The sequence below is a fragment of the Ictidomys tridecemlineatus genome, chromosome 12, assembly GCF_052094955.1.
Source record: "Ictidomys tridecemlineatus isolate mIctTri1 chromosome 12, mIctTri1.hap1, whole genome shotgun sequence".
Taxonomy (NCBI): Eukaryota; Metazoa; Chordata; class Mammalia; order Rodentia; family Sciuridae; genus Ictidomys; species Ictidomys tridecemlineatus.
In genome coordinates this window covers 9,804,996-9,830,863 of record NC_135488.1, presented here as the reverse complement: position 1 = coordinate 9,830,863, position 25,868 = coordinate 9,804,996, and the positions used below count along the sequence as shown (strand labels likewise).

At 45.9% G+C, this 25,868-nt stretch overlaps 1 protein-coding gene across 6 annotated transcripts in view; it reads right to left on the bottom strand.

Moving 5' to 3' along the window:
• The window catches only part of LOC144369006 (uncharacterized), a 48,997-nt gene extending 24,240 nt beyond the window's left edge, over nt 1–24,757 (bottom strand). Inside the window, exons 1-11 of one of the 6 annotated variants that reach the window (XM_078028039.1) lie at nt 24,552–24,757; nt 20,772–20,852; nt 16,570–16,707; nt 15,832–15,957; nt 11,922–13,778; nt 10,049–10,129; nt 7,424–7,481; nt 7,081–7,145; nt 6,358–6,687; nt 4,128–4,285; nt 3,950–4,037 (exon numbers count right to left, since the gene is read on the bottom strand). The gene's annotated coding sequence lies outside the window, so the exon portion shown is untranslated. Of the gene's footprint in view, nt 1–594; nt 694–3,949; nt 4,286–6,357; nt 6,688–7,080; nt 7,146–7,423; nt 7,482–10,048; nt 10,130–11,921; nt 13,779–15,831; nt 15,958–16,569; nt 16,708–20,771; nt 20,853–24,551 lie in introns of those variants that run through there. The other 5 variants (XM_078028038.1, XM_078028040.1, XM_078028037.1 and 2 more) reach the window with 5 other exon arrangements.
• Nucleotides 24,758–25,868: the final 1,111 nt, after the last annotated feature.

The window sequence follows — 25,868 nt, the reverse complement described above, 5'->3', positions numbered from 1 at the left end:
CAGTTCCTTGGTGCCTCCCAAAGGCTGCAAAGGGAGAAGTCACTTGAGGTCCGACTCCAGGAGGATCATGAAGGGGCGGGACAGGGGGACTTCAGGTAAAAAGCCGCAGCCAGCTCGCCCTAGGACCCCAGCCCTCACCAGCCCCACCGCGTTCCTGGACAGAAAGGTTTCCTCGAGCATCCTCACTGGGTTTCACTGCAGCAGGGCCCCAAGACTGCCCTGGAAAGGGATCTGTCAGGTGTGAGTGACCGATTTCCCTGATATATGCTGCTCAGCACCAGTATCCCCTTCTCTAGGCTCGGCAGAGTCCCCTTAACCTGCAATGTGCCCAGATGTGCCTGGCCTGCAGCCCTGGCTCTGAACCAGCCTCGTGGAACACTGGGTGCACAGTGGAGGCCCGTGAGGAGTGTCCTCCTCCCAGTGCGCACCTCCTACTCATCCCTTGGCACATCCCCAACCCTCTTTGCTCCCGGGACCCCTCACCTTTCTTTCCAAAGGCCTTGGAATCCCCAAAGGATTGATGCATGAGGGAAGGGACCTGCATCTGGGGGCAGAGACCTCGCTTTAGCATCATGTTGCCTACGTGGTACTTACACCCCTGAAGATCTCGCCCAGCATTTGAAGCAGGATTGATTTAGCCACGCAGCAGGTAAGCATTGATAAGCTCAAAACATTGCATGAACAGGAAAGAGATTTTTTCTGCAATCAATTTCTACATCATAGTCTTCAGTAAAGGAAGAGACCACTTGGGGGCTTCTCTGTCCCTTGTTGGTTGTAGCTAATTTCAAAAAACAGTTTCAATGAAGGGCAGCAACCTGCACATTTCAAGCACACTCTGCTGAGTTCCAATACTATGCATCAGCTGTGAGGGCACCACAATCAATATAAACAACATGTCTATCACCCTAAAAGTTTTCTCCTGCCTCTCTGCAATCCCTTCACACCTCCACCATCCCCCCTCACATCTCCAGGTGACCCCTGATCTGCTTTTTGTTACTATATACTTTCTAGAAGTTTCAATAAACGGAATCATACAGCATGTTTTATTTTTTTTTTAAATCTGGCTTCTTTCAACATAATTATTTTGAGCATCACCAAGGTTAAGTGCCAATAGCTCACCCTTTCCTATTTTTGAGTGATCAACTGTCTCTTAAGGTGGGCCTGGGGAGTCTGCATCCACTCACCTGCTGATAGACATCTACACTGTTTCCAGTTCTTGTCTATAAACAAAGCTGCTATGAAAATGTGTATACTAGTCTTGGCAAAGGCAGGTTGTAATTGATGGATTTCTGGAGGCTCAGTAGGAAAGTTGAATATTGAAAACTCCAGGGAGGGAACCCAGTGGGCAGAGCTTGTTCTGCAGAGTGAAGTCCTGAGTTTAACCCCCAGCACCAAAAAAAAAAAAAAAAAGAAAAGAAAAAAGAAAGAAAGAAAGAAACAGAAAAAAGAAAAACTCAGAACCACCGCCAGATCACAGGGGCCCTCCACCTTTGTGGGTTTCACCTGCAGGAGTTCAGTATTCCCACTGAGACTGTCTCCAGGTTCCTCATGTTTCTGGACCTTTCTGACATAGGCCAGAGCATTCTGTTCCTAAAAAGGCTGCCCTCTAGAGAAACTGCTTTATCAGAGTCTGAACAATTGGGAATCACCAGAGCCTGTGTCACCTGGGGGAAGGCAGGCACCCAGCTCCAGCACCCTGAGTCCTGCTGTTCCACCTAAGAGGGCAACAGGGAGAAGCACTGGGGACATTCCCAGCCCAGGATGCAGGCTCAGGAGACAGGGACCCGCTGGAGGGGCCACAGAAAGCTTGCCTCCCACTCCTGGACACTCCCCAAGGCCTATTTCCAGGAGCTCCCTTCCCCAGTGCTAGAGTTACAAGGCAGACTAAAAGGCAAGGGCCTGAGAGAGGAGCAAGCACAGACACTAGACTCCCACCAGGAGGGATGCTGGGACCCTCAGACCAGGAACCCCTCAAACAACCACGACTAACCTGCCAAGGGCTCTAAAGGAAAGAGGGAGAACAGGCAGGAGCAGAGGGGACAAGGCAGAAAGAGATGGAGACACAAAATGGTGGGACACAAATGAGGAAGAGCTTTGATGAGCTCATTAACATACTGGACTCCACTGAGCAAAGAATGTCTCAGCTTCCAAAACAGGAAAGCAAAGCAAGATAGGGAGAGGGAGAGGGAGAAGAGGGAGAGGGAGAGGGAGAGGGAGACAGGGAGAGGGAGATGGAGAGGGAGATGGAGAGGGAGAGGGAAAGAGAGAGAGAGAAGGAGGGGGAACAAGGGAGAGGGAGACAGGGAGAGGGAAAGGGAGACATGGAGAGGAGTGGGGGAGGAGAAGGGAAAGGTAGAGGGGGAGAGAGGGAGATGGAGAGGGAAAGGAGGAGAGGGAGAGGAAGAGGGAGAGAGGCTGAGGGGGAGGGAGACAGGGAGAGAAAGAACCAACATCTAAGAACTGTGGGAAGATAAGAGGTGTCATGTAGACAAGATGGGAATCCAAGGAAGAGAAGAGGAGAACTTCCCAAACTAGTACCAAATCAAAGTGGCTCAGAGAACTTCAAGCAGAAGGAACAACAAAACAACTCCACCCAGCCTCAGCCTCCAGGAATCCAAACTGCAGCACCAAGAGAAAGCCAAGCCAACACCAAAACAGAACCACCATCAAACACACACACCCTAAAGGGGCCAGAGGAAGAAGCCCGGCCTCTGGGAACAGAGACACAATATATCCAACTGCTCAGAAAGTATTCAAGGAAGAGCGTGGAGCAAAACACTTAGAAGTGTTGAGGTGAAAGCCCCCCAACCTACAGCCATGTCCTGAAAACTCAGCCTCAGAGTGAAGAGAAATAGAGACTCTCAGACACACCACGGAGGGACTGTGTCACCAGGAAGCTGCCTGGCAAGAAATGATAAAAGAAGTCCTTTAAAGACAAGGACCATGATCCCGGCCAGAAAGAGACTTACATAAAAAAGAAAAACAACTTAAGTTTTCTTGGATAAGTTTGTTCAGAACAAAATTAACAAATGTCCTCGATGAGAACTGTATATGTACATGTGAGATGACAGTGTGACGCGGGGTGGCAGAAGCACCAGGAATGCTTTGTTGCTGTGAGGTACTGACACCAGTCTCGACCCGGCAGTGTCATCCAAAAGTGGACCTGAGTTAGTTATCAGTATACACTACAACCACTAAAAAAGGTTTTTAAAAAGAAGTATAACAGGTGTGCTGAGAAATGTGAGTAGATGGAATCAAAAGGCAGGAAAAGAAGAGACAGACAAAAACAGGCACAAAGAACCAGGGCAATTACACAGAACGATACCAAGCACAGCAGATGCTATTTCAACTGGATCAATAATCACATTATACGTCAGGGGCCTAAATGTACCAATTATCAGAGATTATCAGAGGGGTTCAAAAAACAGGTTCCAACCCTTTGGTGTCTAGAAGTCCACTTAAAATATACAGTAGTACCCCCACCCAGGGATACATCCCGAGACTCCCAGTGGATGCCTGAGCTGCAGATGGCACTGAGCCCTATATACACTGTTTCCCCCTATATCTACATTCTTATGACTGTTATAAATTAGGCACAGGAGGAGATTGACAATGGTAACTAATAGTAAAATAGAATAATTTTAACATAATTCCATAAACTTCCCACCATCGTTCCCCTTAAGCTTTAAGTAAAATCAGGGGTATGTGAGTGTCAGCAGTAATACTGCAACAGTCCATCTGATAACCAAGATGGCTACCAAGAGTGAGTAACAGGCAGGGAGCGTATACAGTGTTGACACACTGGACAAAGGGACAATTCATACCTCAGGGGGACAGTGCGACACTTCATAGCATTACACACAATGAAATATAATTTAAAACTTAGGAAATTTTTTTATTTCTGGAATTTTCCACTTAACAGTTTGGGACTGCAGTTGACCACAAGTACCTGAAACCTTGGCGAGCTGAATCGTGGGTACGAGGGGACCACCGTAGATTAAGAGTGAAGTGTTGAAGAGGGAAACACGGGGCCAACTCTAGTGAAGGAAAGCAGTAGTCACTGTATGAAGCTCAGACTATATTAACTACGTGCAAGGAAAACTGCCAATCATATAGAGGGACACCACCTGAATGATGATGGGACAGTTCTCCAAGATGTACCATACTCAGGGAGCACGCACTGCACGGCAGAACATTAAAATACTTGAGAACTGCGAGGAGAGGTGGGTGATGCCATGACCAAAGCTGGAGACGGGACCAGCCTGCTGCCAGAAGTGGACAGACCCTGAAGGGGAACACCAGGAGGACAAAGTTAAGCTCAACAGAACACAGCACAGTGCGCTGACAGGATGTGCACAGGTGTTCAGAGGGCTTGCACTTAGTGCGGTCGAGAAACGGCTGCTTTGAACTTCCCAGGCTTCTCTTTGGGGCCGCCTGTTCCTTGTTCCCCTTCTCCTCTTTTCTTGCCTTCTCTTGGATTGAGGGTTTTTTGAGTTTGTTCTGTGGTGCGGGGGATGGAACCCATAGCTTCCCACATCGATGCAAGCAATCCACCACTGAGCTGGGTCCCAAGCCTTTTTTTTTTCCCCCCCAAGAAAACCATGTCTTTAAAAGCTTTAAAAACAAATAATGCTATTTTGCAAATATGACTTTGCTTAACGAGGGCCACCAACTTACAGCACTGTGATGTCAGGAACACAGAGTGTGCAGGGAAACTAACTAATGCTGCTACAGTTGGGAGATTGGCTGCTGTTGCTGACTGAAGTGTGGGTGATACACATTGGGACTTGTGACCCATCAGATCAGCGTAGTTAATGGTCACCCAACTCCCTGCACAGGCTTGGGTCTGATCACATATTCTGCCTGGATAGATATTTCAGCCTCTTTTGTATATAAAAGACACACACATACTCTCTCTCTCTCTCTCTCTCTCTCACTCACACACACACACACTCTCACACACACTCTCTCTCTCTCTCTCTCTCTCTCTCACACACACACACACACACACACACACACACACACACACTCACACATACATGTATGTCCTGTCATACAAACATGTAAAATTGTCTTCAAGGGCACACATTAAATAAACAAGTATTACACGCCTCAGGCAACCCTATTCAGTATAAATACATACACATTTTTTTGCATTTTGTTTTTTTTGTACCAAATTTCTACATTATCTAGCAACTTGCAAAAGAAAAGTTTCTTTTTTTTCTGATACAAAATGTCTCTAAAGACTCGTTATGTTTGGACTTTAATCAAAGGATATGTATAATCAACAAATCAAGAGCATTGTATGTTTGCCCAGCCCTTTCTGAGACAGGGTCCTGCTACGTTGCTGAGGCTGCACTTGAACCTGGGAAACTCCTGCACAGCCTCCTGAGCAGCTAGGATTACAGGTGTGTGCCACTGCACCAGCACACACCTGTATTTTTAAGATTGCACCTCATTCTCTTTGCTGGCTTAATAGCTACAGCTCTGTGTCACGCTAGTGACTCCTTTACAATAGGGTTTAAGTGCACATCTTTACCTTAACCAGTCCACCTTCAAATGACCCCTTGAGAGAATCAGGTGACAGCATATTTCCAGGACTCCTGCCTGGTCTCTGTGTTGTTATCATACATTGCACATCTACATGTGTAAAAAAAATGTTGGCATTAATTGTGCTTTAACTACTCTATTGTCTTAAAGGCAATAAGCTGGGGGACTGTGACAAGGGCCTACCTGGGTAGGCAGAGGATTGGAGGAGGATGGGGGCAGAGAAAGTATTCAAAGAAACAGGAAATGATGATCTGCCCACGGAGGAGGAACATGGTAGGTCACACCCCTTACAGGGGCCTGTGTCCACAATACTAAAGCATCTTTACAACTCAATGATAAAAACACAAATAACTCAATTTTTCAAATGGGCAAAAAGAGGTGAAGAGACATTTCTCCAGACACCACACAAGAGGTGTCAAGCGTGTGACAAGAGGTTCCTGCTGCTGGCACTTGATGTGCAAGTTGGAACAATGAGGCACTTCCTGCCACCAGGGCAGCCTGGGCCCTGCTGGAGGTGGGTGCAGCTGTGAGGGACAGGGCAGGAGGTCACCTCCCAGGGATGGGTCAGCCCGAGCGGGCATCGGGCACAGCCACCACAGCCCTTCATGTCCCTGTGCACATTACCCCTGGGTGGGTCTTTTCCTGTCTCCCTGCTCCATTTGCTTTTGCTGGTTTCATGGAGTATTTAAAGTAGTCTTGAACTGAGGTCAGTACATAATGTCCCTGCCACACTGCCTGGCACAGATCACATGATCAATAAATCAAAACTAGAATTATTTATTTGTAAATAAAGAAGGTTGAAATTACCTCAAAAAAGAAAAAAGAGGTGACACAGCAAGATGTGACGGGGGAGTCCAGGCGCCTAGGGCAGCAGGCACGGTGTTGCAGTGGGGGAGCCAGGTGGCAGGAAGGTCAGGTGGAGGCCCTCTTGAGACCTGACCAAATAGAGCGCTTCATTCCCTGTGCAGCCTTCACTTCTTCCCAGTCCAGCCTGATGTCGGGAACCTCCTCTTCTGGCTCAGGATCCTTCCTCAAGGCCCCCCAGGGGGAGGCGACCAGGATGGGCAGGGGGCCACATTCCTCCCGGAATTCCACCACATGGAGACCTTTCTTGTCGGCCAGCTGTTGGTGGGTTTCCTGGGCAAGACCAAAGTGAGAACAGCAGTTAGGTCTCCGAGGGTCCCTGTGGCTATAGGAGAGGCACCACCACAGGGGTGGGGTGGGGGTGGGAGTGCAGAACCCACCAGAGAGCTTGGGGGAAAGAGCAGTGCCAGCTGATTCTGGGTGGTTAAACCACCTCCACCTGCTCCGCCTGCCTCAGCCACTCCCGGAACAGGCCTGGGCCTGTGCAGCCCGACCTTGGCTTCTTCCCCAGGAGCCTCGCCTTCCTCAGCCTAATTCAGGCCTTCCATCTGTCACTCTCAGGATGAGTTCAAGGAGAGGCGAACAACCCCAGGGGGGAGGGTGGGACTGTGGTCATAAAGCTTTCTCTGCTTTATGTTCAACAGAGAGTCAGAGCTTTCCAGTTACCTCTGGGCTGTTTCTTCATCTTGATGTGTGTGTCCTCTTATATCTCAACAAGATGTCATGGAATACTGGGGGGTAAAGCAGACACAGGAGGGTCAGGCATGTGGCTTTAATGTCTGCAAAAGCCACAGAGCACTGGGTGCTGCCCTAAGCAGCCAGCCCACAGGACACACAGACGCTGACCCCACTCATTCTCTTGCCACCCCCCGAGGCCAGGCTGTTTCCTCATTTTGCACATTTGTAAGAATGCAGTCAGAGCAACACAAAGACACCCATTGGGCATGTCACAGACACACCAGGACACAGTGGCATTCTGCAAATCTTACAAGAAAAGACCCACACTCACTTGTATGGTCTTCATACTGCTCTATGTAATGCAAATAGTGGATGGCTTTGTTCTTTGCCTGAAGAAAGGAAGGAACAAATTCTCCTAAATCTCTCGCTGGGTTTCAAAACTATTTTATAAAGTATTTTATTATAAAAAATTCCACCTATGCACCTTAAAAGATAAGGACTTAGCCACAATATCATTATCACACATACACTGACGATTCCTTCGTGATACGTGACTGTGTGCCTGCAGTGCCCCCATGTGAACACAGAGCTTTTCATCTTCTACTAAATGTTAACAAAGAAAAACATGCACGTACTTTCCTGAAAGCATCCACCCGCTCAGTGGCCTTCCCAATGGCAAAACCTTCAAAAGAAGCAGCAAAACTTATGAAAAGGAAAGCTACTCTGACCCAGCCTGTGCCTCTCCCCAGCTCCCAGTTTGGGCTCTACAGCATTTCACGCCCTTCTTTCAACTGCCCACAGAACACCTGCTCTGCACAACCAGCCATGAAGAAAGCCAGAGATGTGCTCATCTGTTCTGAGGCATTCTACAGACTTGACATTTAGATACATAACATTACCTTTTATAAATCTCTAATAAAATGAAATATACTCAATTTTTAAAATTAAGTATGCTCTATATTTATAAAAGGCAAATGTTTTGGGGCACTTGTGCAAAGAGATTAAAATGACAAGAAGGGATAGGGGAAAAATACATTGTTATAGAGTAAAACTATGATTTCAGTAGAATTTCAATTTTAATTAACCAGAAAAATAAACCTAATAGTTTCCAATTTGTAAATGCTTTACCCTAAGAAATGAGGTCTATCAAAAGTTGCAGAAATGCTTCCATTATTTGCTGCCACCATTTATTATTTAATTTGAAAAAAGTACTTTGTTTTAAAATTATACACAGGAAAATAAAATAGGCAAGACATCTGAGGCCTGGGATGAAAAGGGCTTGAATTCCAGTTCCTAGTTTAAACAGAACAAAGTAAACCATGGAAGTCCTAGAGGGAAATATGAGTGGACTTACTTATAATCTTCAAAAGGAGACTTTCTAAGCAAAACACAAACCAGAAGTGACCTAGGACTGATAAATTTGCTATGTTAAGGTTTAAAACTTCTGTGGATTTTAAAGCTTCGATGTGGAAAAAAATTCAAAACTAAGTCAAAATATGATAAGACAAAAAAGGCTCATGTCCTTAACTTACAAGAAGCTAATCCCAATCAATAAAGACAAGAAAACCACCCAATTAAAAAAATAGGCAAAGCACCTGAACTCACAGATGTCCAAAGGGAAAGCGCAACGGCCAATGAACACGCAAAATGGCGTCGGCACTCTCCTAACTTAGAAAGTACAGGTGTAAACTGGGAGAGACGTTTCAGGGATCATACTGACAATCAGTAAAGTCTGATACTACTCAGGGCAAGGATGGGTGGTACAGAGGGACATAAACTGATGCAACCTTTGAGGAGGAGATCTGGCAATACTTGACATTTACACCCAGTGCGGCAGCAATTTCAAGACATTTCTCCTATTTCTATATTTCCAAAAGTTCAACAAGCTCCATGTACAAAAAGGTCAATGTTATTGTTGTTGTTTGTAATAAATGATACAAATTTGGAAACAATAGGGATTGGGTCAAAAATCATGTCTATGCACACACTGGAACACTATGAAACCAATACCAGAAATCTGCTTATGCTAACAGAAGACCTCTGAGGGCAAAACCAAGCAAGAAGAGCAAGGTGCAAATTCATGGCTATAATAAGATCTCTGCTAAGCTTTTGATAAAAAGGTAAAGGGAGGTAATATGGACACAAAATTTCAGAAAAGATATTTTTGAAAAGAGACAACAGTAACTGCTAACCATGGTCTCTTACAGCAACGCACTATCATGTCTTTTGCTTTTGCTTTGAAATTTTCAAAAGGAAGCAACAAACAGTTTTTCAGTTCTATGTGAACACATTTCAAAAACAAGATGTTCAGTAGGGAAACTTTAAAAGTCTAAAGAAGAAAATTTAAATGACTGACAAACCTGCTAACCCAAGTGAACACTTATCAGTCAGTGTACAGTCTTCTAGTTTTTTTCCTTGCATATAAATGACTTTAATAAAAAAAAATCATGATTACATGACAAATTTTTAACCAAAATTACTTATTGTGTAAGTAATTTTTCACAATTCTTTAATGGCTATAGAATATTACTTTGGAGGCCTGTGGTTGTGGCTCAGAGGGAGAGCACTCGCCTGGCATGCGTGAGGCACTGGGTTTGATCCTTAGCACCACATAAAAAATAAAGATCTTGTGTCCACCTATAACTAAAAATAAATATTAAAAAAAAGAATATTATATTGGACAGCTATCCTGTAACCAGGCCCGATTGAACTTGTTCTAATTTTTCACTATTATGCACCATACAATAGTGTCTTAAGCCCTTTAAAATACCCAGTCCTCAGATGTAGGCCTTAAGAGCTTTTCTTTCTTTCTCTGAGAAGCTTCGTGGTTTACCACCAGGTTTGTGAGCCCAGACCTCTAGGCGGCTCTATTAGTAGAAAAAGTGAGACTGGCAGCAGGGCCCTGGCTTCCAGCCGGGCAGCCAGGCCTCTTTGTGTCCAGCGTCACCCCACTCACCTGCCCATTCCCCACAGCCACCAGGACACGGACTGATCTCTTCCTTCCCTCTTTGGCTGTCATATTGAAAACATTTCTGACCTAAAAGACAAAATGCTTCATCAATAGGACAGCTGAAGAAAACTCTGAGGTAGAGGATGAGGACCTGCTGGCTCAGCCACACAAGGCTTAGTGCAGGACCCAGCACCTCCTCCAGTCTATACGCACAAAAGCAAACTTCCCAAACAAACCCTCCCTCTGAAGCATTTCGGGAACACAATGGAAATAAGACTTTCTCTTCCTATTTCATTGGGTTATTAGGAGAGTTAACTAAGATAATCTTTAAAGGAATTTACAACTACACAACTCAATATACCCCATCTTAATAAATGTACACAGGAAAGAAAACAATATGGATTAAACTTTGAAATAGTTTAACACTGATTATAAGATAAATTCCAGTATCAAAGGTACTAAAATATCTTAAAAATGATGAAACGCAACGTAAGGAAAAAACTTCGCAGGACTGGACTGCTATGTTAAGGATCAGGCTTAAACAAGAATACAGAATTTGGAAACACCTATTCATTATAAACTTCAGGAAAATCTCCCATTTTTTCAGCCTATTTTAAAGGCCAGGAATTATGAAACTATTAACTAAACTGCTTAAATGACAGTTGTCCCCTTTCCTTCCTAGGAAGAAGTTTAAGGAAAAGGGAGGCTGAGGCCACACTTTTGAATGATCTTATAGGAAACAACCTACATATGAAAGACTCTTTCAGTGGGATTAACTTTCAAAATCTATGAACTGGGGTGTGTGTAGGGGCACACGCCTGTAATCCATGTGACTCAGGAGACTGAAGCAGGAAGAAGGCAGAGTCAAGGCCAGCCTGGGCAACTTAGTGAGACCCTTCTCAAAATAAAAAGTAAAAAGGGCTGGGGATGTGGTTTGGTGGCAGAGTGTTTGCCTAGCAATGCACAAAGCCCTGGGTTCAATCTCTAAAATTGGGGTGGGGGGAATAACACATAATGGGATACCAACATAAAATACTTGTAAACATATTTTAAAAATTCCATAATATAACTGATATTGAAGAAATAATATACATATTCAGAGAGGCTTTGTCACAAATTTGATATATAAATTATTCCACAATTTGGGGAGGTACTGGGAATTGAACTCAGGGCACTTGACCACTGAGCCACATCCCCATCCCTTTTTTGTATTTTATTTAGAGACAGGGTCTCACTGAGTTGCTTAGGGCCTTGCTTTTGCTGAGGCTGTGGAACTCACCATCCTCCCTCCTTAGCCTCCCAAACTACTGGGATTTCAGCTGTGCACCACCGCGCCCGGCTCTGTTCCACATTATTAAACACTGATTAAATGCACAGTGCCAGCGCCAAGGAACACTGGCCATCAGAGAACCACCCTGGAAGGGTGGTTCAAGCACACCTGATACAGGATCTGTGAGCAGCCCAGAGACCACTGCCCTAGTCAAACTGCACACTGGCCATAACCTGAGGCTTTCTGCCCCTGCCCCTGCTCCTCCCAACCTGTTCTCTGATTGTGTCCTAGATACAACTGGTGTACAGCTCCACAAGAGGCCACCAGATAGCACACTCTAGCTCCAGGAAGAAGGAACTTAACATAATCTCCAAATTCTGCTCCTGAATTTGCCCCTCACAAACCTCAATTTCACAGTCCCCACAAACCAAGGCAGCAGTGGGGACCACCAACATGAAGGAACTGAACTTCAAATTGTGTTAATTCCTCCCTGAACTTGAGTCTGTGTCCGAGAGATCACTGTGACCACAGCTCTGCTCAGCTCCTCCTGCCCACCCAACCCCGGCAACCTCTCCAGAGGACCCTGGGAGTTGAGCTCGGGAGGCCTACCTCGAGTATCCTGGTATCAAAGTCCTCATAGGTCTCTACAAGGAGAGAAGAAAAAGCACACAGATAAGAGCATCCACGCTGCTCACATGTGACAGCCTTTCCCAGGTGCCCTCAGACTTCTAATGGGAAGAACCTGAGCTCTCTGGTGCCGCTCTCCAGGCTGCGCCCCAGTTCCCATCATCCACGGGGACTGCCTGGCCTGACTTCACGAGCTCAGCCACGGCTCTCTGACCGCAGCCTCCCCCTCTCCAGCTCCCTGCTGCCGGCTCCCGAGGCACAGGTTCCTGGAGCGCCGACACCTCCAGAGCCTTCCTCGCTGCTTTGCCATCTGGTCTCCTGGGGTCTTCACAGCCTCTCTCACCAAAGTCCCTCAAAGACACCAAAGTCCCTCACTCCTCATAGATCTCACCAACGTCCTCAATCCCTACACTTTTGTCTCTACCGCCCTCTCCAGGCCAGAACCCAGGCAGCTGTCTGGTCACAAGTGGCCTGCTGCTGCTGCCGGGAGAGATCAGAGCCTGGCCTACGCTCACCACTCTCAACTGCAGGTCTGACCCGCTCGCGAACTCCCGGCTCCTCAGCTTTCAGTTCTCTTAATTCAGCCTCTGCTCACCACCACAGCTGTTTCCAACACTCCCCAATTCTCTTGCTTTTACTTATTACAGAAAATCTCAATTACAAAATAAAATAGGAGAGCAGAATAAAAGCTTCTGTACCCAGCAGTCGGCTTTGAAAGCGGTCAGCTCAAGAGTCAATCTTCTTTCCTGGACACTGCCAGGGTCCCACCCACTGGGTGATAGTGAAGCCAGTGCCAAGGGCCACCTTCTCATCAAGAAATATTCTGGTGGCCATGTTCACCAATGCCACTATCTGGCTTGATGACTCCTGACCAAAGCTACCAGATACCAGGTGACCTCCCCGCCTTTCCACCCCCATTGCACAGGCTCACCCAAACCTGCACCCTGCCCCTGCTGGCTAACAGCAGCCTGTCTGTCTAAACTCTGGATCTGGTTACTGGGGACCTGGCTCGTGGGCAGGTCCTCTCCCTCCCAGACCTCCACCCTCCTGCACGCTCGCCCCATCCTCTCCAGCCCAACCGTTCCTCTACTTTGAGCCAAACTCCTGTTTGCTTCCTCCTCTCCCACTCACTGGCAAGAGCAAGATTTTCAGGTGAATCTGCCTTTGTGGGGAGGGGGAGGCTTTGTTTTCTAATTCAGCCTAAGTGTCGTCAGTTTTTGTTTCATGTTTGCTTTTACGAAGGCTTAGTGACAGCTCTCTGGGGTCTCTCAACTCTGCTGTTAAACAGCACTCCAAGCCTGAGGCCACGTGTTTGGGAAACGCTGTGTCCTACAGATCTATAATGCACACCACCATGTCTAAGGCACTTGCTAAGGCACTGGGACCCAGGGCTTTCCATCCTGTTGGAGGAACACTTCCTGGTTACAGGCCTCTAGTGTCCCACAAATGCAACCGGGATAACAATGTGGAAAGTTAGTCAAAGAGGTCAAATTCTTTTTTCAGAAAGGGTAATCTAAACAGACAAGTAAACAATAAAATTATTTTCAGAAACACTGTAGGACAATACGTCCTCTACCAAAGGCAAGCAAACCAGGCCTCCACTACCTCCCTTGGGACCAGGGTCCGGGGGACCGACACTGAGGCCACCCCATGTGTTCCCGCTCCAGCCTCGCTCCCGCTTCACTTTCATCCTCCGCTTCCAGTCCCACTCTTCCCTCTGCTGGAGCATGTCAGCCGCCACCTGCTCCTGCTCCTCCTTGCTCCTCTGGGCAATGGTCTGCACGGCTCCATTTCTCATGAGAGGGGCATTCAGACCCGGCCACAAGAAGCCGGAGCGTCCTGAAGGGTAAATATTATAGGTAAGTGACAACTTCTAAAAGGTGCTCACTCTTCATGTTGCTAAGATGCCAGGGAACGCGTGTACAGACACCAGCACAGTATTGTGGAGTTGGAGCTGATGCGATCACTTGGCAGGTGACCTAGCACTGTCACAGTTTTATGTACATCTACCCTACAGGCATGTGACCGCATTTTCACTTTTTCTAAGAGAAACACTCGTGAGGCCTGTGAGCGCTAAGATGTCTGCTGAAACACGACCTGTAACGCAGGTCGGCAACAGAGTCGGCAACAGAGGAATGGCTGAACGCACAGCCAGCAGGTGCCATATCCTGCACAAAATCAAAAGCCGTTGCTCTCTCGGGCTGGGGATGTGGCTCTCAAGCAGTAGTGCGCTTGCCTGGCATGCGCGCGGCGCGGGGTTTAATCCTCAGCACCACATACAAATAAAGATGTTGTGTCCACGAAAAACTAAAAAATAAAATATTAATTTCTCTCTCTCTCTCTCTCTCTCTCTCTCTCTCTCTCTCTCTCTCTCTTAAAAAAAAACAACAACAAAAAAACGTTGCTCTCCAGGTTCTGATGTGGAATGATTTCTAAGACATGTTATTATTATTACTTTTGGTTCTGGAAATTGAACCCAGTGGCGTTCTACCACTGAGCCACATCCCCAACCCTTTTCATTTATTTTGAGACAGGGTCTCACTAAATTCTTGAGGCGGGCCTTGAAACTTGTCATCCTCCTGCCTCAGCTTCCCCAGTCGCTGGGGTTAAGGGGTTTGCCACCATGTCCAGCCCTGAGACCTCTTATTGGTTTAAAAAAAAAAAAAAAAGCAGATTATACAATTGCATGTACCATATAGTATAATTATCTTTTTCTTTTCTTTTCTTTTTAAAGACGATATCTATTTCTTTTAGGGAATTGATACAAAAGCGCGCACCAGCACACACAAAAACAACTGAAGGAAATACCAATATGAGACCAGTGGCCCCTCAGGGGAGACAATGGGAATGTGGACGGCAGGAAGGACATCAGGGGCTTTTAGTTTTCTCTACACTCTGCGTTTTTACTGAGAAGGTATGCATACAATTTTTATAATTTGAAAAAATAAATTACAGCCAGACACAGTGGTGCATGTGAGCAGTCCCAGCTAGGTGGGAGGCTGAGACAGGAGGGAGGTTTTAACCTGCAAGTTCAAGACCAGCCTGGCAAGACCAGATGGCAAGACCTGTCTCAAAAATAATAATAATTATTATTATTATTAACATTATTAAAAATAAATAACAAATGCTTAAAAACTAAAACAAGATACAAGTAGTAAAAGCACCCAAGCAGATGTGCAATCTTAGAAGTGCAGAACAAGGTGCTTCCTTTATTTCTGAAAGGTTGTTAGTATCAAAAGCGATGAGTCTGCACAACAGTAAAAATAAGCCAATTCAAGTTCACCTATCCTATTTTTGCTTTCAAAAGCACAAGTATAAACAATCACATCAGCACGTGAAGGACCAAGGCCAAGTGCGGCCCACCAGCTGATTTGTAAATAAAGTTTTACCGGAACACAGCTGGGCCTGTCCAACCATGCGTTGTCCAGGGCAGTTTCTGTGTGACAGCAGCCCAGTTGAGTAGCGGCAACAGGCCCTGTGACTACAGATCTGCTCTTGGTCACTGTCTTCTCTGGGCAGGGGAAGCCTGCCAGCTCTCTGAGAGCTCCACCTGCCTGCACTGGGCTGTGTGCAGCACAGGACCTATCACAGCTGTGCCCCATGGAGTACGTGACACTCTGGGGCAGCTGGTAAGCCCCCTGGTTGGACTCTAAACCATGGATTCTTATGCACTTAATGAGAATGTTTCCAGTTTGCCAAATATCCATAAAATCTGGGGAAAACACTTTAAAAGCACATAGACTCTTTTTAGAACAAAGTTTGCCGTTGGGCCCCCCCAGGCCTCCCTCAGACCCAGCTTGCTTGCTATTTCTCCCCTTCCCAAGATCATCAGTTTCCCACCCCAAGTTCAGGACCAAATCTGAAAACTGTAAAAACAACCAAACACGTTTACCTTCACCAATGACCTGACCCCTGTTCAGATCCTTCCTTCTCTTTTTTTTGCTTCTTTTGCCTCTTCCTTTTCTTGCCCCAGCACCAGTCTCTGCTAAAGCACCTTCCCAGAGCTCATCTGCTGTCACTGTAAGGAAACAGGGTTTTTAAAAACTCTGTAGTTGTACAGCAAAGATCTACACTCTCCTAAGAATAAGAAAGGCCAGAAAGCCCAGCTTCATCCATGTCACTGAGGTAATGAAAATAAAATAAAATCATACAGTGAACATAAAACATGATTACATTTGGAAAACACAAGAGGAGACAATTCCACTTTGTTTCCACAAAAGATGGCTAACATTAAATCCCAGTAAGTCCCTGAACAGTAAGTAGACTTGCTTCCCTGATGTCTGCCAATCACAACTCAGGTCTCAGTAGTGACGTCTCTTGAACTTCTCCAAATGATATGTCCTAGCAAAGGCCCAGCTAAAAACAGTAAGGGCCTTCTTGGTGTGACTCTAAATCAGCAGGGTATCTGGGGCACAATTCAATACTTCTAGGCCTTGGGTGCCCCAAATGAGGGGCTCAGATAAACTAGTGCTCTCCAAATACAGCTGTAGCACATGAGATAATTCTAGTTGCATTTTTAGTTGAATAATCACTAAAATGTTAATTCGTTTATGACAGAAGAAAAATTAAGATAGGAAAGCACCCCTACTTTCCTGTTGCAGGAAGTGGAAGTGTGTGCCAGTCTACCTACATTTAGTGAAGAAGCTGTAGGGTCTGTATTGCTGGCCTGACCGGCTGGTGGGAGGAGAGATACAGCACTGTGTCTGTAGCGCATGACTCAAGCTGGTGAAGTGTCGGCTGTCTCTGGTTCCCTGCAGTGACAAAGGGCCTACAGAGAGATGAAACAAAACCAAGTTAGATGCTCCCTGGCTGTGGAGCTGCCAGCACCAAATAACTGTGACTTGATGAAAATAAGTCTCTAAAAATTCTAATCTTTTAAGAATCATATTTTGAGGACAATTGTTATTTAAAAAATAAAACCAAACTTTTAGGAATGAAAGCCACCTAAATGCCCTTCCTAGAGAGGTCACGGTTCATTTCCACAGTGGATGTCCCAGTCTCAAGAAAGCTCTGTACAGCCAGGGTTTCTGCCCTGCATTATCCAGCCCAAGCTCCTGGGCTGCTCTGGGCAAATGGCGCCCTCTGCTGTATGCAGCTGGGCAGTGGACAGATGAGGAAAGACCTTCAAGTGAAACTGTTCAGAAGAACAAGACTCAATGTGTAGAGGGTACCCTGCCCTTTATGTTCAAAACACAGGGAAGCAGGGAAGGCATGCTGTAGACAACTCCAGAAGATCATGCAAGAGACTGAGGAGCAGCTGCCTCTGTGGAAGAAAACAGGGGCATTTAAGGCTGGATGTGAAAGACCAGCATTTTTGTATTTTGAGGGATTTTTTTTTTTTTTTAACCACATGCATCTATTACTTGAGAAAAGGTTTTAGAACAGCCATGTCTGAGAGGAAGCCATCTGACCAGTCCCAGGGATGGCGGTTTCACGTGAGGAAGAAGGCAGAGGTGACAGGAACAGGTGGTGATGAAGGAGTGGGACAGTGCTGGCAAGATCAGTGCATGCAGTAGAGAAGTGACAGGATTCAAACAGCCCTGGAGGGAAAGTGGCCTTTAGGGTATTGGCTTGATAAACACAAAACAAAAACCTGACAACAGCTGTTTTCAAGTCTGAGTGAAGCCATGCAGAGGACAGTAACTGCAGATTCATCAGCAGCATCAACCATGACTCACAGGACCAGAGAAAGAAAGCGGGTAAGGACAGGGAGAGTGACATCTAAGGGTGGTAGGAAGCCATCGAAATAGTTCCACTGAATACAGAGACCCAAACACAAAGGGATAATCTTTGATTACTGGACAGCACTTAATACGACCATTTTGTTTCAAATGTAGGCCTATGAGATAGATTTGCCAATGCCACAAGGAACTGGATGACTGGATGAGATTTCAACACTAATTTCGATTCCAGATGATTTGCTCACCTGTGGGGAGGGAGATCGCACCTAGCACACAGATGTCCTCTAGACCTGTAGCCCACCTGATGAACTACCAAATAAAATGTAGCCAGAAAACATTGGGTCTTCATTTTTTTTGAAGTTGTTGATGGATCTTTATTTATTTATATGTGGTGCTGAGGATCAAACCTAGTGCCTCACATGCTAGGCAAGCACTCTGCTACTGAGCTACAACCCCAGCCCTGGGTCTTCATTGTTTAACAAACCAGAACTTTATCATTACAAATCTCATTCTGCTATACACAGCCTTTCTTGTAAACACCTTCATCTTCAACACATATCTAATATTAAAACATTTCATCTTGCTCTGTTCCGCATTATAATCTTTAATGTAGTTCAAGAAGTGTAAAAATTATTAACAGATTTTTTTGGAAAGACTGAAATATCACTCATAGCTAATAATGTACCCAGCCTAAAAGAAACCAAATGTCAAAAATAAAAAGAAATCAACTTTAGAATTTAGAAATAGCCACTTGTTTTTTGTTTGTTTGTTTTAATGGGAGGCAGGGAAGAACTGGGGATTGAACCCAGGGCTTTGTACACATTAGAAATAGTCACTTTTTCTGGGTGCATGGCACATGGCTGTAATCCCAGTGACTCAGGAGACTGAGGCAAAGGATTGCAAGTTCGAAGCCAGCCTTAGCAACTTAGCAAGAACCTGTTTCAAAATAAAACATAGGTCTGGGGATATAGCTCAGTTGGTAGAGTGCTTGCCTTGCATGCACAAGGCCCTGGATTCAATCCCCAGCACCATCAAAACAAATAAACAAAGAAAAAATATATCAAAAGGGCTGGTTATGTGGCTTAGTGATAGGGTGCCCCTCAGTTCAATCCTCAGTACCACCAAAACAACAGTCAATTTTCATGCACACTTGTATAAATGGTTTTGCTTACATTGTGTCACGATTTTTTTTTAATATTTTATTTACATTTTAGTTTTCGGCAGACACAACATCTTTGTTTGTATGTGGTGCTGAGGATTGAACCCAGGCCGCACCCATGCCAGGGGAGTGCACTACTGCTTGAGCCACATCCCCAGCCCCGTGTTATGATTTTTTAAAGAAGAAAGTTCAGTAGTTCAGGCTGAGTCACGTTCTGAAGCTCACTTACAGATCACAATCCACCTCACTTATCAACTCTGTTCTGATCCTTTGAATTCTTATTAAGTTTAGGTCATGAGACCCCAGACTCAGGAAGCAACAACCCTGCAGCCTAAAGTGGGATAGGCCACAACCCCTCAGGTGGGGACGGAGAGGCCCCCAGGGTTCTACCTCAGCACACATCACGTTCTACACCAAGAACTCCTTCCTTCTCACTTGGGTCTCTTCTAGGAAAACTGGTTGGTGAGAGATTTTAGAAAATTTATTACTATGTTTCTGACTGATTTGTTGCAGCATTTAGAAAAATAGAGTGATAAGGAAAGCAATCAACTTCTTAAAAGTCAGGCAATTATGAATTTCAGGAAAAAATGTAACAGTAGAATACTACCTAGCTCCGCTCTGAATGTGCACATAATTTAATAACAAAAACAATGCCCAGAGATTCAGTTCAAACTCGGCTTCTACCTATACTGGAAGAAAGTAAGGGTAAGGATAGACTGTTACATCTCCAATTAGCATAACAATGTTGTTTAAAGAAGACTGAATGTATTTAGAAATATAACCAGAGGAAGGTGAAAGAATTAGTGTCCCTAGATGATGGGAAGGAGCAGAAAAGGACTAGGAATGAAAGCTCTGAGCCTTTTAGGACCTTTTGGAAACTCAATTGTTTTTTGTTGTTTTTTTTTTTTTACTTCCGGTGTGGAGCTGGGGATTCAATTGCGGGCCTTGGGCACCCTAGGCAAGGCTCAACCTCTGAGCCGCACCCCCAGGCTGAAAGTTAATATTTTAAGGAATAGCACAGCAACCTGCAGTGAGGACAGCTATCCCTATCAGGCCCTACACCAGCTCAGGTCAGGGCAGTGCCTGGCACATGTTAAGGGGTAAATAAACTGTTTATAAATCAGTGAGTGAATCAACCAAGCAACAAATCAAACTGGTTGATTCACAGTGGGTGTGACAGGTCGTAGGAAATCTGCCATTAGGGAGAAAGCCCTGTCAGCTGGACTTCTCCCAGGATCTCCAAGGCATCTCACAGGTGGGTCTACAAGAGGAAAAGGCAGGAGACCCACAGGGAAGCCCAGCACTCAGGAGTCCCAGAAGCTCAAGGTGAAAGGGCCAGGCTTCCTTGCACAGCAAGGTTGGCCTGGACTTCCCAGAAGGCAGCTGAAGAGAGGCCCTGCACTATGTCAAGGAAGTCTGTGTCCACAGGAGGGGGCATCACAGCAGCCAGAAAGCTCTGGGACCAGCCCTGCTTCACTGGCTGTGTGATTTCTTTCATTCTTTTTTGGGGGAAGGTACTGGGCATTGAATTCAGGGGTATTTAACCACTGAGCCCCATCCCTAGTCCTTTTTATTTTTATTTTAAGACAGAGCTGGCCTTGAACTTGCAACCTCCTGCCTCAGCCTCCGAAGTCACTGGGATTACAAGTGTGCACTACTGTGCCTGGCCTGGCTGCATGATCTTGAACAAGTCACTTGGCTTCTCAGAGATTCACCTTATCATCTCTAAAATGCGAATAAGCTCATGAAAGCCAGTGTGAGGGCTGAACAAGGTGATATGTTTCAAGCCTAGTGCACAATACCTACTCAAAAATGGCAACCATTATTTTTTAAAGCCTTGAACTACAACAACTGCACTCATAAAATATTTGAAAAATACTCAAGACGGTACAATACCATCATCAAGGACATGCCTTGTCCATTCACATTTTCAAATCTACAGAAACTCTTATTAAATCTTATGAGAACAGATACTTCCCAAATGAATCTCACCATTGCTGAGAGTGGTCTTCAGCGCCAAAACAGAAGCTGTTGGAAAGGTGTTCAGGGAAAGCTGCCAGCACCAGAAATGACCTGTCAATTAAAAATAAGTAAATAAATATTTTTTGGTTCCAGTGCTGGGGTTGAACCCAGGGCCTGGAGCCTGCAGGCATGTGCTTCATCACTGAGCCACATCCCCTCTTCGTTTTTTGAGAAAGGGTCTCCCTAAGTTGCCCAGACTGGTTTCCAACTTGCAATTCTCCTGTCTCAGGCTCCCAAGTTGCTGGGATTACAGATGAAGGCCTCTGCACTCAGCAAAAAGTGGAGTTGTTTTATGGTGTGGGCAATAGAACCCAGAGCCTCACATATGCTGGGCAAGTGCTTTACCACTTAGCTATGTCCACAGGCCTCCAACAAGAATAAATAAATAAATAAAATTTAAAGATACATTCCTACATGAAGAGGGACATTTAAAATAATAAGGTGAGCCACCTACTGTGGCACAAACCCGCAACCACAGATACCAAGAAGGCTAAGGCAGGGGAAGTGCAAATTCAGGTCTCGAGATATAAAGGGTTGAGGATGTGGCTCTGTAAAGCACAATAGGGTGCAATGCCCAGTACCCCAAAAATAAATAAAACAGTAACATTCACAGAATAATACCATCCACAGAATTAAAGAACTAAGAGAAGTGGACGAGTGATTTCCAGGCTTAGTGACCACTGGCCAGGTAGCTGCCATCATGCTGCACCTTCTCTTCACCCTCCCATCAACCAGGCTTCATGCTTGGCAGTCACCTTAAAAATCCCTCTGCCGTGGGCCACACCTCTGCTGTGGTCCTGCTGCCACTTCTTTGTTCAGGCCTTAGCATCACTCAGACACAGGTTCAAGGTTTCTTAATGGGTCTCCCACCTCTCCCCTTGTATTTACCACCTTTCTACAGTAAGAGGCTTCATCAATTAACAGCCCTGACATGTCCTTCCCTGGCTTCCTGCTGCCAAGTTACAAATTCTGGGCACAGCCTGCAGGACTGCCACATGGCCCCAGGCTTCCACACCAGCCTCCTGCTGCCCCTGCCCCACCCTCCCCATAGCCATCCAAACACACAGTTAGTCTTGAATTCGCTCTCATACACTTTTGTATATGAGATCCTGGATCCACCAGATCCTGGAGGCTCAGCAGCTCTTGTGAAACCTCCACCCTCTGGAGCCCCCACAGCACCAGGCTGACTGTACCTCCCTGTGCAACCCTTAATACAGTGTGGTACTCGAGGACAGACTTAGACAGCATTTGTGGGCAACTGGTTTTTGGCAGAGGGACCATGACCATTCAATAGGGGAAAAGGAATGTGTTCAAAAAATGGTGTTGGAATAACAGGGTGTCAACCCATAGAAGAATGAAGTTGGAGCCCTACCTCACACCTTATGTACAACTTAATTCAAAATGGACTAAAGACCTGAAGGTAAGAGCTAAAACTATAAAACTCCTAGAAGAAAAACAGAGGTAAATTATCATGACCTCGGGTCTAGCAATGTTTCTGAAACATAACTCCAAAAGCACAAGTGATAAAAAGAAAAAACCCATAAACCAGACTTCACCAAAATTTAAAACCTGTGTTTCGGGGATGGGGATAAAGCTCAGCTCAGCGGTAGAAGAACCAGCATGCCTGGGTTCAGTCTCTAGCATTACAAAAACAAATAAACAAAAACCTTGTATGCCTCAAAAAAACACTATCAAGCCAGGCTTCGTGGTGCATGCCTATATTCCCAGCAGCTCTAGGGGCTGAAGCAGGAGGATTGTTGAGTTCAAAGCCAGCCTAAGCAACTCAATGAGACCCTGTCTCTAAAAATATACATAAAAAAGGGTTGGGGATGTGTCTCAGTGATTAGGCACCCCTGGGTTCAATCCCCAATACAAAAAAAAAAAAAAAAACCCACAAACTATCAAGAAAGTTGAAAAACAACATATCGAATAAAATTCTGCAAATCATACATCTGATTAGACACCTATAGACTCCTTACAATTAAATAATAAAATGAAAACCCAATTTTAAAAGAGCCAAAACACTTGAACAGACATTTCTCAAAAAAACATGTAAAAATGGCTAATAAGCACATGAAAATACATTCATTATCCATCAGGGAAATGCAAATCAAAATTTCAAATTAATACCATTTCATACTCACTAGGATGGCTATAATCAAAAGAACAGATAATAAGAAATGTTGCTAAAGAAAAATCAAAACCCTCACTGTACCCTCAGGTACTTCGAAAACATTCTGGCCATCCCTCAAGTGTGGAATTACCATTTTACCCAGCAACTCCATTCCCAGGTACATACTTAAGAGAAAAGAAAATAGACACACATGTAAAAACATGGCATGCTGATGTTTACAGCAACATTAGGCATAATACCCAAAAGATGGAAAACAACTCAAGTGTCCCTCAACTGATGAGCAGATAAAGTGTGGTGATGGACACGTTACAATTCGGCCCTAAGAAATTCAGGATGATACATGTTACAACGTGGATGAATCTTGATGACCTTGCACTGAATAAGCCAGCCATGTATGTGGTTCTACTTATATAAAATGTCTAGGACAGGAGAGCTAAGAAGAGTGGAAAATAGATCAGTGGTGGCTACAGCTAAAAAGCTTCCTTCTTGGAGTGATAAAAATGTTCTAATTAGATTATAATGATAAATGCAAAGGTTTGTGCAAATATTGTGCACTTCAAATAGATGAACTGTATGGTATGTGAATTATAGTTCAATAAAGCTGGAAAAAAAACAAAAAAAAATACTTATACACAAGAAGACAAAAAAGGGGGGGCGGGGAAACACACTTTGGTGTCAGGAATTTTGGGTGCAAAAACCTATGTCCCTTGCTCAATCTGTGTGGCTCCCTCCACCACCTGTATAAAGAGTGTAATAACAGAATCTACTCCATAAAGGGACTGGGAAGGCAGTGAGGGAAAACGCATGAACAGAGGAAGACAGTGGCTGGCACACAGTTTAGACTCATGAAAGAAGACAGCCTTGAAATACTAGGAGATGGGGGAAGAAAAATAAAAGGGAAGAGACAATCATACAGACAAAAGAAAAGAATATTAAGGTCAGATTTTCTGCCAAGATTGCTGGTGAAATTTTTTGCTGCAAAATGAGTTACCAAAAAAAAAAAAAAAAAAAAGAACTTTGACGGTTTTAGGGGGCTTTGAGTTCCAGAATTAGAAATGCTGAACTGTGGACTTAACAACAAAATAGGGCAGAGAAGGCAGACGGCGGCCACGCAGCGGCCCTGCAGCCAACCTTAGGCAACACAGCAGCAGGGCGCCTTCCTAGGGTGCACACAACCCACCAGGGCCCCGGGGGAAGGAAAGGCGACACTGCGGGCTGACGTCCGAGTCATCCGTCTCTGCACGGAGGCCACCGGCCAGCTGGAATTAAACTGACGGAGGCCAGTGCTCTCCGACTCCACCTGGACAACCACCATCACCTTCAGAGCCCCGCGGGCGCCTCTCAGCCCCGAACCCGGTGGGCATCACCATGTGACCCCGGGGGTCGCGCCTGCCCGCCGGGAAAGCAAGGCTCGCCAGTTCCCTCCTCTTCACCGAAACCAACCGTGAAGAACCGACTGCACTTCACGGTCACTTTCCAGCCAAGGGCCCCGACGCCCAGAGAGGCAGGGAACGCGCGCAAGGTCACCCAGCGGTCCCGGGCTGGATGGGACCCTCCGCCCGGACTCCCGCAAGCCCTGGCGACCCCCGGGTCCCGCGCCCCCTCCCCGCGCTCACCCGTCGACACACCGCACAGCGCAGGAAAGCGGCCCTCAGCGCGCACCGCCGCCGCCATGCTGAAGCGCGAGCCGCGCCTCCTCCCTCCGGGGCAGCTGGTCCTTCGCCTGCCGCGAGGCTCCTCGTCAAACGGCGGGCCCCAGCCCTCGGCTGAAGGTGCGAGACCCGAAGACCACGCCGTAGCCCATATCGGGTTGGAAGGATTATCCGGATGGGCCACAAGGTAGGTTGGGTCAGGCGTAGCCGCGGACAGCTCCGCGGGGTCCTCGCGCTAGGGCCCGGGGGCGGGGCTGGGGCGGGGCCAGCCCGGGGCGCGGGTCGGCGAGTTGGAGGCGGCCGCTTGTGAGCGCCCGTTAGGTCCGGCTGGCCCAGCGAGCTCTCCAAGCTACCCAGGGCCGGGACCCACGAAGTGTAGGGAGGATCCACAGGGTGGATAAGACAGGGTGGAGAGATTGAAACCCGCTCCAGGAAAGCCCTGGAGTTTTGCAGATGAAGTACTTTGCTCGAGTTTCACAGGCATTTCTGCATTTATTCTGATTCCAACGTGTGGTCGTCACACACGCGTATCCCAGGGTTTTCCCGTTCATCTCAGGCTCCGCTTTATGCAGTCTGTTCTTGCACAAATGATGCACAAACCTGCCACAAAGGACGGCAGGAATGTGTTGTGAGAAACGACTCCTGCTCAGATAGTCTTTAACGATCGATCGGATCAGGGTTAGAATGTTGAGATATACAGAAAAGTAAAAATCGGGGCAGAGCAGACCAAGACTGACATAGTTGGCTTGGGGTTGTGGCTCAGCGGTAGAGCACATGCAAGGCCCTGGGTTCGATCTTCAGCACCACGTAAAAATGAATAAATAAAACAAAGGTATTGTGCCCAACCACAACTAAAAAATAAATGTTAAAAAAAAGAAAAAGTGACACAGTTGTTGCGCATTGCTGACCTTTGTGGCTAAGTGAGACAAGCCAGTTCAGTATGGACAGCCCAGGTCAGATCGGTGGCAACTTTCTGGTCTGTGTTGTGGTCAAGCCTTCAAATGCTGTAAGGTCACTAGCAAGTTTGTTTTTTATTTTGGTTGGCATGTTGTTTATACCTAAATAATTATACATTTGAAATAATTATACATTCACAGGAAGTTGCAAAATGAGTACAAAAAGATACCCATGCACCATTCACCCAGTTTCCCGAAATGGTAATATTTTACAGAACTATAATGTGAAAACCAGGAAGTTGGCATTGATGTAACCCACTGAGTTTGTTCAGATTAATCAGTTTTGCATGGACTCATCTGTGAAAGTGTGTGTGTGGAGTTCTAT